The sequence below is a fragment of the Miscanthus floridulus genome, chromosome 8 (genome assembly GCF_019320115.1).
Source record: "Miscanthus floridulus cultivar M001 chromosome 8, ASM1932011v1, whole genome shotgun sequence".
NCBI lineage: Eukaryota > Viridiplantae > Streptophyta > Magnoliopsida > Poales > Poaceae > Miscanthus > Miscanthus floridulus.
In genome coordinates this window covers 47,797,826-47,811,039 of record NC_089587.1, presented here as the reverse complement: position 1 = coordinate 47,811,039, position 13,214 = coordinate 47,797,826, and positions in this window count along the sequence as shown.

Here is a 13,214-nt window from a genome sequence, read left to right as displayed (position 1 = left end):
ATTGCTCCGAGGTGAAAGCATGTCTGCATGTCATTGAAGTCAAAGACAATTTTCCCGGCTGGGCTTCCAAATGTGCCGGTGGGGAAGCATACTTGTATGAGGTCTATGCTCGTTGGGAGAACACGCAAGTACCAATCATGGAACCTTCTCATTCCAAGTGGTAGGCGTTGGATGTCCTGGTTTGGTAGGAAGGGCTTGCCTCTTTCATATGTTTTCAGGCAATCATTTGATCATTTGATGGCATCGACATTTGGATACTGTTTTATAATTTGATGGAGTTTGCTAGTGACGGCCTTCTCAGAACCCCGTGATGGGACTTTTTTAACTTGGTCCTTAGGCTTGTTCATTGCCAAACTTCGAATCCATTCGTGCATCAAGCTTTGCTGAATATTGGGACAGGGATTCTATGGTTTCGTCGTCGTATTACTTCTCATCCTCGTCGTTAACAATAACCGTTTCACCATGATGAATCCACACTGTGTAGTCCTCAACAAATCCTCGCATAATCAAATGTGATATGATGATAGTCACATCTGTCCATGCCATACAGTTTTTGCAATCTTTACAGGGATAAATAATTGTATCCTTATTCTCTGTCAATGTCGTTGCATGCTTCTTTGCGGCCTCAATAAATTTATCCACCTCTTCACGGAAACCTGCCTTGAACCTTAACGAACCATACATCCAAGAGTTCATGTACTCCATCTTTTACAACAACAAAATAAACATAAAGGACTACTTATTCATATATATATATATATATATATATATATATATATATATATATATATATATATATACATATACATATACATATATATATATACATATATATATATATATAAATGAATCAAATTAATAATTACTTGAGAATAATTGTATATACTTCAGATATATATGAATATAAATCAAATATAATTACATGAAGCATACAAACACACCATGGTAGAAGAAAATTAAATAATGGCCCATTTGTCCATAAATAATTAAAGTACATATTTGTTGATTACAATAAACAGTTTTAAAGACAACAATTAGCAACAATTATATTTTACCCAATATCTTTCATACAAACCCTAGTCTAATTTCATCAAACACAAATTTATAAAACCAAAATTAATAAAAAAACTCAAACCTTAGATCTAGATCTACATGCACATGAAACATCCATAAAACTAACTAATTGTTCACTAAAATCAAGAAACATGGACCAAATAAGTGTATGATCTTGTTCCCCTCCCTAGTTTACCCTAGTACATTCAAAACTTGGATCTAATTTGCTTCATAAGTAGCTTAAGCACCATAGAAGAGAGAGAGAAGCAAAACTCTAATTACTCACTAACTAACCATTAAAACTTTTAAAAAAGTATGGAATAGCATTTTCTTACCGTTTACAACCTCTCCACCAAAGGATTTGAGACTAAAACCTTCCCCTTAGTAGAGCAATTTTTGGAAGGTGTCTAAGGCCCCTCCATCTTTCTTTCATGGGTTGGAGTGAGTGACCCGAGGAGGAAGAATGTGTTGCAGTTTACTTTATATGTGGGTCATTTGTAGGGACGACTGGTGATAGAGCCGTCCCTACAAATCGGAGGTATTTATATGTGGGCAGCCGCTCCTATAAATAGCAATATCGGGGGTAGCTAGTGAGTGAGCCACCCCTACAAATTCGACCCATTTGTAGGGGCGGCTCGTATGACCAGCCGTCCCTACTGTTCTATTTGTAGGGGCGACTATCTCTGGACTCCCGAACACGTCACTATAGAGACGCCTCCGTTACCGACCGCCCCTAAACAAAAATTATCACGTTGCGGCAGCCTGTTTTTTACGTAGTGCATGTACCCCCGATCCACCACCGAGTTCGTGAGCCTACGGACACGTATTAACCAAACTTTAATTTGCACTGTGTCCAGATTAATGGCAACATCATGACGCCTTCTTAAGATCCACAGCCTCGAAGATGAAGTAGTCCAGCACGCTCATTGACTTGACGAAGATTTTGACAGATAGAATAGAAAACGAAAAGAGATCGAGATGAAATCGGGCTACATCTACTTGCAATGACGATGTCATCAATCAAGACAACAACTGCTAATTAATACGTAAATAAAAAGAAAAAGGAACGGTGAATGGTCAAATTTAGCAGCCCATGGTTTTTGGGTGCGAAACAAACAAAACAACGGGCTGGACTGGAATTGACGGTTGGGTTGGTTGGGCTGTTGTTGCGCGGAAACGGTTGCAAGGGTCGGCCGGCCGGGCTGCGTCGTTGTTGGAGGCTGACATGCGCTGCGCACCGTTGCCTCTGACTCTGACCAGCTGGGCTGGATAGCTTCAACCGCATCGTACATGGAGCTAAGGCTTTGGTGATCTGCCGCACATTCGTTTATGTTTAAGGTTGAATTTGTCTCTTAATGCCCTACCAAAATCCCGGTATCCTAGTTGAAGGTTCTTGGATTTGTGACGATGAACATCCCGTATCCTCAATCTACCATCTAACGAGGAGAATAGCTTAAGTCTGCACAGGGGAATTAGAATTTTTACTCTTATAATTTCAAATTATATAAGTTATTTTAGTCTTTCTAGACATATATAGATTTTATTATGTATCTAGAAATAGTGTATATCTAGATACATATAGCTTAGGAAAATCAAAACGACTTATAATTTGAAATATATGGATTATGTATTTTTCTTAACCACACTCAGCGGTGATGAGCATTTAGGGCATGCTTGGTCAAAGCAAGCCAGGCGATCAAAATCGATAGCCTGGAATAGCTGCCTAGTAGGCAACTCTGTTTGGGCACAAAAACAAACAAGCTACTCCCTTCATCCGGGATTTAGACCTTGAGGTACAACTTTGACTATGTTTTTTTTTTCAAACTTTATACTACGTCCTTCAACAAAAAGGTGTGATTCTAGTTTTTCCTTAGCCAAATTTATAGCAATCTAAAATAGTGTTATAGAAAATAGTACAAATATTTATAATACGAATCGTGAATTGATCATAGATATTAACCGAGGCGGTTGCGTTAGGTTGCCCGCCTCGGTTAAGCATTCACCGAGGCGGTTGCTGGGCCGGCTGCCGGCCACCGAATAACGGAGGTGGGCAACCGGCCCAACCGCCTTTGAGCCCATTTTGAAAACGTCTTACAAAAGATTGTATGGTAGTGGTTCATGTACTAGATTTACCATCAATAGCCACACTTTTTTTTTTGCCTCCCTGTCCTAAGTTCACTTCATGAAAATTTTGCCACAATTTGGCTTGACAAAAACAATATTGTCATCCTTTTTTTAGTCACTGACCCATTGGACCAAAGCATTAGGAAAGCATTAGGAAAATAATCTTACCATACTCCAGCAGGGGCACCCAAATCGGGGCCCTTACTTTTGATTTGGGTGCTTCCCCCTATTTTTGTTGGCCCAATTTTTTACTTCCACTCCGGCAGCAGCACCCAAATTTAGGCCCCTAGATCCTTTTAGGTAGACACTGACAAAAGGGATCCGCTCGTCATTCTCACGCTCTATCTACTGAGCTATACACGAATAGAGGGGAAGCAATAAGCATCGCGACATTGCGGTGGAGCTCGTCGAGGCGTCGGGGAGCGCAAGAGACGGAGCTCCGCTCGTCGGGCTATCGGGCAGCGCAGGAGATGGCGGAGGAGGAACATCGGGGAAGCCAGCGAGGGGCACGCCGCGTCAGGGAGGAAGGCTATCGGGAATCGCAGGAAGCAAAGCAGGAACGTCGGGGAAGCGTAGGGAGGGGCGCGCCTCGTCAGGGAGGAGGCCGCGCCGTTGAGCCGTGGGGCCGTGCCGGGAGGAGCTCTCGGCGGGCAGGTGGCCGCGCCGGGCAGGGAAGGGCCACGTGCTCATTAGGAGGGGAGGATTGGCGCTCGCTGGAGCCCGGAGGGGAGGGCGGCTGCTCTTGCGAGGGGAAAAACCGTAGCAACGGCAGGATGGGGGCCGAGGGCTGAGCCCCCATTCTCGCACAGGAATAGGGCCTGGAGGATGAATATGGGTGCCCACCCCAAATTGGGGGCTTGGGTAGGGGCCCTGCTGTAGGTGCGTTTTTTGTCTGGGCACCCAAATTAAGCTGGACTGGAACAGGGGGTTCTGCTGGAGTTGCTCTAAGCGTGTCTACAAACCAAAATAGGTGCCTAAGTCTGTCAAATCTGACTAACAAGTGTGGTAAAATTTGGCAGGTTTCGGCTACAAACCAAATAGTCCCACGGATATTAAACTATTAGGTTTGTTAGAGATGCTCTCCTCCAATGCCCTGGTGCCACTTTTTTTTTAAGTCATTGGGCACTGTCCCATGAGGCAGCCATGGACACCTGCTGCGGATTTCACAATTAGTGTCCGTGCATAATCGATTAATCATCTAATGCATAAAAGGAGCTGTGGTTTCTCTATCTAACGTCTCCTGAATTTACGCAGTAACCCCGTAGGTGATTACGACTGTTCCACAGAGACTATTCCTCCCACTGTCCCCGTTTTATGGTTGCTGCTAGTGCTGGTGCTGGGTGGGATCAGATCACGGGGGTGGCGAGGGCGGCCAGGACCCAGGAGTGGGGGACGGCCGGTCACTCCAACTGCCCAACCATATGCTTGGGTCATCTATGATGTCATCCGCGGGCCAGAGAATAGAAGTATGGTGTTATGGTGTGTGGGCTCCGCTAGACAGACGATCGTGTGGGGGTGCCTGGGAGGCAGGCAATTAGGCAAACATGCTCCCCGTCATCCTCGATCTAGCTAATGGTTCTACCAGATGATCCAGTGATGCATTCTTCGTTTATTGGTTTCAGCTATAGCTTATCAACTGGACAACAGTATTTTTCTTTCACAACAAACCAGCACCAGCTAGGCTTATTAGCCTAGAAATCAACCAACGAACATGCCATATGGCTCTATTTGGCACAGCTTCACCAACGACTTCATGAGCTATTGTATGCTATTTTTTTTAGCTAAACATATTTTTTTCAAAACAGTTTCAGCGGATGAAGCTTTTTTTTTTCTCACACATAGGGATGGGGTAGGATGAAACTGGAAAAAAAAATAGCTCCCAACTTTACCTCACACACGTGGGGCTAGCATGCACAAATGACAAATTACATTGCAGCCTTCTACAATTTGACGCAGGGGAGGTGGGGCTCCGACCGATTGAAGACCGGCAGCGAGGCAGGGCCACATGTGGGGCCTAGTATGCAAAAAAAGATAAATTACACTACAGCCTTCTTAAGCGAGGCAGGGCCGCTGCGGCTGCACGGCTGTTGGATGTGCCCGCGGAAGGCCCAAGCTCGGCTCGCAACGGCCCGTGGTGGCACCACCACGTGCGCAGGCGGCGGCCCGACAGTGGCTATGGCTGTGCAGCGGCATAGCAAAGGGGCACCGGCTCTTGCGTATGGCGGTGGAGGAGGTGTTGCCGAGCTCATTCGGCTGGAGGAGGGAGTGGCGGGGCTAGAGAATGAAGAGAGGTCGCCGTGCCTCTGTTTCGGCGTGGCCATGGCGACGACAGCAGCAGTCACCGGCGTGCTCTGCTCGCCCTGCAAGAGCGCGCAGCAGCGGCAGAGCCTAGTCGGCGTCCTGAAAGCCGTAGTTTTGTTTCGGTGCATGTACTAAGTTTACCGGCCATAGCCACAATTTTTTGCATCATATTTGTCCTAGTACGCCGGCCGGTAATAAGAAAAGAAAAAAAAAAGGATTTCGTTTCCTATGCGTTCAGGGTAGCACCAACGATTGATTTTTTATTTTTTTTCATATTCTAATAGAAGAGAGAGAAAATGTAGCTTTGATCAAGAGCTAGATTTATACACATATTCGAAGATCATATGAGAGTGTTATGTGTGTCTAATCATACTATAAGTTATTGTTAAAAACTAATACTATTAAAAAGGCTGGCTTAGAAGGTGACAGACTGACACGGCACGGGCCAACTCATCTACCGCTCCACATCTTGCCAGGCCTCCACGCCACGATCAACATGAACCACCAGATCCCGTCGCTTCCACGCGAGCACCGACATCTTGATCTCTACTAGTACTCTCTGTACATGGAACGATGGAAAGGAAAGGTGGAGCAGGGGCGGACCCAGCACTAGGGCAGCCCAGGCCATAGCCCTAGTCGCGGCCCATGTTTCAAGGGAGCAAGTCTTTAGTTTTGGCCCATGAAGCAGCCCAACACATGAAGCCCAGGGAAGAAGTAGGGCAGCAGGCGCTCGGTGCTTGCTCGCTGAGTCGCTCGGTCTTCCATCGCTCACGACTCGCGACCGTTGCCGCCCGCCGACCCGCCCTCGCGGCCTCGCCCGTCGCCCACGCTGTCCAGCCGGGCACCGGCCGACGGCAGCCGCCCCTCGTCCCCTCCGGCCCTCCACTCTGCACTCCGGTCCGGCTCCACGGTGTCACCCATCCGCTCTAGGCAGTCTGCGGCGACGCGGTTCTTCCTCAGTCGGGCGCCGGTCGCCCACCCGCTGCCCGCTGTGGCGCTGCCGCCTGCCAGCTCCTTGCTTTCAGGTGAGCAACCGAGAAGAGCATCTGAGCAAGGTTTCGATCTAAAACTGATTTTGATTCCAAATTTCTAAGTTTCAAATTTTGACTCTTTGATTCTAATTTCTCATTACAGTGTACAAGAAGAAGAGGACAATGACTTTAGTTTCGTATTTCTCTCGAGCTCCTGAGCAACAGGGAGATACCGAACAACAAGCTACTCCATCCTCAGCACCAGATCTTATTATTAACCTTTACTTGATCATTTTCTTATTAACCTTTTGCTTCCTCCTTTTCTTATTAGGAGTTGTTATTAAGGACATGGAAGTGGACAATGCGAATGCACCAAATCGTCACTAGACAATAGGTATTTATTTTCAATGTTCCATGATATTTCTTAGCTATTACATCGTACTATTAACTATATAGATGCAGAAATTCTCTCGATTTGCAAACTTTGCTTGACATATATATACACGGTCCTATAGACTATACTGTAGCTTTCGATTTTTGGCCGGGTCCGCCACTGAGGAGGAGTATTTCTTTTCTTAGGCTGCAGGAATTTCACAATAATCATTCTATCTATTATAAGATATTTCACTTGATGCATTTCAACAGCACGATTTCAAGCTAGGGGCTGAATGATCATGTTTCGTTGATCTTGATGCTTGAAACAATCAACAATTATAGCAAACAGTAAATAATCGTACGATTATTTTATTTTATTTTAACTAGAGTATTTTATTTCAACAGTATTTTATTTTATTTTATTTTCATGAGGACATCAAATAACTTAGTCCTAGTTTGACCACCACGATACATGGCAAAAGTACAAAGTATGCATGAATCATTATCATTTTTCCTTTTTTTTTATTACAGCAACCTTTATTCATTTAGGATGGTTACATCAGTTATCAAACAAGTAAGGATAACAATGATCCAGCTCAGCGTCCGTCCATGACTTCTATCTGGACGCGGCTCCCCAGGAGCGGGCCCCAAACAAAAAAACAAAATGTCCCACTCCCTCGTGCTTATATGTCCGCCCACCCATAACTCCTCCGTCCTTATCCCCTAGGCCCTGAAGCAGCTTGCCCGCTCATTATCCACGCCCATTCCCCCACCGCGCGCTTGTTCGCTGTCGCGCCGTGCTCCACCGCCCTACGCCCCATCACCGGCCGCGACGCGCGCTCATCCGCTACCATGTCGTGCCCCACCGCCCGACGCCTCATCCCCGACTACGCCGCGCGCCCGTCCCAGACACCTGTGCCGCTCGCTCCCTCGCCGTACGTCCGTCTCCCATCACCGTTGCGCACGCCGCTAACCCCACCATGGCCGCTAGGGCAAATATGTCGTGGCGCCTCAGGTCTTCCATGGCCGAGCCAAGGGCACCCACAAGTGCAGGCGGTGTTGGTGGTGCTCGCGCACCGCGGCTCACTGCCAGCTCCAACCCCGACGGCCAGAATCAACTAGCCCGACCTTCCTCTCCCCTATGTTGCATATGTATGTTTCAAGTGTTTCAGACGTTTCAGATGTATGTTGCAATTGTTTCATCTTGATGTTGCAAAAGTAGATCGAGGGATGTTGCATATGTTGCAAGTATTTTCAGAGGCATGTTGCAAGCGTTTGTTCAAAATGTTTCATCTATTTCTAGGCGTATGTTGCAATCGTTTTTTATCTAAATATTGCATATGTTGATACAATATCTTTCCAAATGTTTCAGTCTTATGTTGCAGCAAGTGGTTTAATGTTGCAGGTTGGAAGTGTTTTATTATGGATGTTTTCATGTGTTTCACACACATATTGCAAGAAGCATATTTCCAAATGTTTTATCCGTTTTCAGTCTTATGTTGCATTCATGTTGCAAGTGTTTTATGTTGTTCGACCGGGACGAGCTGGGGGCCGACGGACGGGGCATGCGGCGCACTGGGGGCCGGCGAACAGGGGCGCACGAGGGAGTGGGGGGGGGGTGCTCATCCTCAGCTGCTCATCGCGGCTCATGAGTGCCGCCCGCGTGAAGAGAGAGAGAGAGGAGGAGGAGGGGGTCAAGGTCAACCTGCAGGTGCAGAGACGTGGGCGGAGTGCGCGCGTGGGGCGGGGCAAAGGTAGATGGGGTTGGGGCGAAGGCGGACGGGGGGCAAGCTGCGGTGGGCCTGTGACTGGGAGCTAGGCTACGATTCGGTTCGCTGGGACTGAGTGTTGTGTCTGGATGTGCTGTAGGCGCCGGACATCCGGACGCTAGTGGCTCCGTAAGAATAAAGCTGCTAGGCGGCTCATCATCCAAGTACAATTTGTAGCATAGCTTTCCATGGATTGGATCCACACGATCACACCCACACCGGCCCTGTCATCCTTCTCGTCCGGAAGTTTCTCTCCATCCTCGATCTTCATCGGAGATCGGACCATGAATATGTGCAGCGCCGGCGCGCTTCGCTCTGCTCTGACGTCACCAAGCCGCGGGCCGCGCCCGTGGCAGACCACGACTCACGCACGTCATGACGCACATCTTAGAAATGCCCGGGAGAGCGAGAGACGGAGACAACATCCAGCAGCCAGGCCCATTCGTTTCGCTGAAAAAACAAGCTGAAACACTGTTCTGGCTGATTTGTTATAAGAGAAAAATATTATTTTAACTGAAAAAATAAGCCAAAAAATACGGATTATAAAACAAGCCGCTCTCGTGGGCTGTCCTTCTAGAAGAACGAGTGTGACGCAAAGCATGCCATGACTTCGATCGGCCAGGCAGATGTGTCCAGCGAACGAGGTGTCATATCAAGATTGTTGTTCCGCCGAAAGGTTAGGATCGGACGTGCATATATATTTTTTTGTGACTGGATTACATGGTCTCGCTCATTCGTGTAAAATTCCGATGGATAGTCGAAACGGATCATACGCCCATATGTATTTCTATTGTTTCGATTTCGACTCAACTAGCCAACTGTACGTGGCGCGGCTTTGTTCGATAAAAACTTGCGAATGGAAAATAGAACACTTTCTAGGAATGAGTTTATATATTATACAACACCTACTCGCATATATATTGATTTTCTAAAAGAAGCATTCTCCATCTTAAGCCTACCAACTTTGAGAAAAGCGTTTTCATGGCCCCTTGACTTATAGCTGAGGTTGCTCATAGGATATTCTTAGTGAAAAGTTTCATAGTACCGTTTTTAAGAATGTAGAATACAATGAAACAATCACTCTCAACTTTATTGTTTCATCCATTGGATTCATAAGCATTTAATTTTATGACTCATCTAGAGTTGGAAAACCAAGCCAAGAGAGCTTCATCCCTCGTGAAACTCACTTCTTCTCTCTCTTCTTAAAAACATTGTGATGCCATAAAAAATATTTATATGACAACCTATTAAATGCAGATAAAACTTCCCCTGAGATTGACCTTATGACCATCTTAGGAAATAAAAGAAGGTGTCTAATAAAAAAAATGTAGTTGTTGCATGTTCCTGAAAAACCCACGGGCATCACACGTTTAGGGTCTATTTGGAGTTGTGAAAAAGCTGACGTGAGCTACTGAACTGTGAAAATATTATTGTGAGCTATGTGTTATGAAAAGTTATAATCTGTTTGGCTAAAGCATGTATAAAACCTACCCCCTCTCTTTATCTCCCTTTAAACATATGTAAAAATAACTCTAAATTTTCCACCCATTTTGAAAATCAGAAAGCCAAAACTAGGCTCCAAAGTGCTTCCAAAATTATACTACACGAAGCTGCTTCTGAAAGGTAGCTTTGGGCTTCACCTAGTTGGTTGGCCTTTTGATAGCAGAAGCAGCTTTCAGAAACCCAACCAAACATAGCTTTACACCGCCTAACCATCTGCAGTCTTTACAAGCATTCTTGCACAACCTTTATGCAGGAGTGCTTCTAATGGGAGGAGGAGCTAGTGGGATCTAGCAGCTCGACTTTACCGCCTAACCATCTGCAGTCTTTACAAGCATTCTTGCACAACCTATATCTATGGCTGCTTTTACGGTTCACTTAGCTTTTAGGACCGTATTTTACCTACTTCCTTCATCCCTAAATAACTGTCGTTTTTTGTTTCCGTATCATAAGTTTGATTGGATTTGTAGAAAATAAGTGCAATATTTATATCTTTAAATAAATTTATTATAAAAATAGATTCAACGATCTATCTAATGATATTAATTTTGTACCATAAATATTAATAAAATTATATAGAATAACTACTCTATAGCTGGCTACAAAATAACTTATTCTGTAGCCACCTTGAGTTACTATAATTACTATGTTAATTTATGAAATTATAGTAACTCCTTACTAAGTGGTTTACTATAACGTTATGGTAAATATCCCTATGTGTTATAGTAACCCAACTATAGTAAATATATATTGACATTATCGTAAATTAGTATATAAAATTATGGTAAATGGAGGTGGCTACAGAATAACTTATTCTGTAGCTGGCTACTGAATAGCCTCTCCCTAAAATTATATATATATATATATATATATATATATATATATATATATATATATATATATATATATATATATATATATATATATATATATATATATATATATATAATCAAAATTGTTTTCCGGAAAACGAAAACAACGGTTATTTAGGGACGGAGGGAGTAAATGGTTAATTTCCTAGAGATCACATATGCATGCTCACCTTTGTTTCTAACCCAACTTCTGGATCCACCACCGCGGTCTAATAATATGACAATTGTTTTAAGTAGAAATTATATTAATAATATTATAAAAAATGTTCAATGAAGAAAGATCCTTACTTACACGTGCTAGTGCTAGGAACCAGAGGTAGGATTATACAGCTAGCGGTATGATGAGAGATAACAATGCACGTGCTAGTGCTAGGGACCAGACACCAGAGATCGGATTGCAGAGCTGCTAGTGGCTGGCATGAGAGATACTACAATGAAGGGCATACGGAAATGGCACGAGGTCCACGCAGACGCAGGCAGATGCGATCTGTTAGCCAAACAAAGCATACGTACGTACTATCCTGTCCGGTGTCCACATGACTTGTACAAATCTGGCTCATGCAAATCAGTGCTCTTTGTAATGGAGATGACTCTCAGCAAAAATGTAGTAGGATTCCAATTCCTGAGGATTTGGTCCCCATAGAAGCCTTTGGTTTGTAGGAATAGAGCATAGGAAAACTAAAGGGAAAATTCCTTTGCCTCTGATTCCATAGGAAAAGCATAGGAAAAAAGAATCCACTCATACCTTATGGAAAGTTTCCTGTCCACGAGGAACGAGGACAAGCAAAGGATTAATGGCTGCAATGGGTGATTACCTAGGTTGAACAAAGAAATAACATGAGTTTGTCCTAAAGATTCCTTTAGAATTCCTTAGTTTTTTCTGTACCCACCCAAACACATAATCCTGCATAGTTCCTGTGTTTTCAATTCCTTAGGATTACATATGCATTCCTATATTATTTTTGTATTTTTCCTGTTCCACTTATTTCTTATTCCTGTGTTCCAAAGGGCCCTAAAGGTGACATTTTAGGACCGGACACGCTGACCAAGGAGGAGGAAGAAAGACTTTGCCCGCCGGCGTGGAAGCCGCGACCGCTCTCGCCGGCGGCCTAGCGCCGCTAGCCTCGCCCTCGTTGGAGGCCTCGCGCCAGTGCCATAACTGTCAAAATAGTCTCCTAGATCCAGCACGGTGTCCACGCCCACCACGCCGTGCTGTGCACTGTCCTCACCGGTGAAGGAGAAGAGGAGGGAGGGTGTCGACGAAGAAGACAAGGGAGAGGTCGTCGGAGAAGAAGAGGGCAGGCGTGCCACCTCCTTGCTCGGTGACCACGCCTACCTGAAGTCGCACCGCCTTGGCCTCCTTCGCCGTGCATGCATGGCACCGGATCTTGGTGGCGCGGTAGGAGAGCACCTGACCTTGCGCTTGCCGGTGCCTCTGTCTCGACTCCGACAAGGATGCAACTGTGACTCTCTAAGGTGGATGGAGAGGATGAGGTGGGTAGGAAGGAGCTAATGAATTGAGAATGGCGCTTTGGCGTAGTAGTAGGTAACAAAGCTAGTGGATGGTGCAGTAGTGGGCCCATAGTGTAGAACTTCACTTTTTATAGGACACCGTTCAAGGGAGTACTCCCTCCGTCCCGAATTAACCGTTGTTTTGGGTTTTCGTATTGTAAGTTTGACTAGATTTATAAAAAAACGTGCAACATTTATATCTCCAAATAAATTTATTATAAAAATAGATTCAACGATCTATCTAATAATATTAATTATATACCATAAATATTAATATTTTTTTATAAAAAATAGTCAGTTATTTCTCGAGAAGCGAGAACGACAGTTATTTTAGGACAGATGGAGTATGTGTACCTTGTTTATCTCCTCACAGCAGGTTGCTGTTGAAATAAATAAATCCATATTTGTTGTCAAATAAAAGAAAAATATATATAACGGAGCACCTTTGCACCCGGTGGCCGGTGGGGTTGGCACAGATTTGGATCCTCCCGTCAGCAAACGGGATAAAGGTAGTAGCAAATTGTAAGTGCAATCAAGCTCTAAGTGGGTTTTGGTGATGTTGACTATATAATTAAAGGACTAATAGCTTTAACAAGTGTTTAACAACATATCTTTAATTGTGGATGCAAAGAAACAAAGGAGGAGACCCCCAACTTGAATGGATGGCTTGCCACGGCTCCAAGAGTAAGTTTAATTCATTTTATATTTTGAAATTGAGTCATAAGACAAGCCGTACT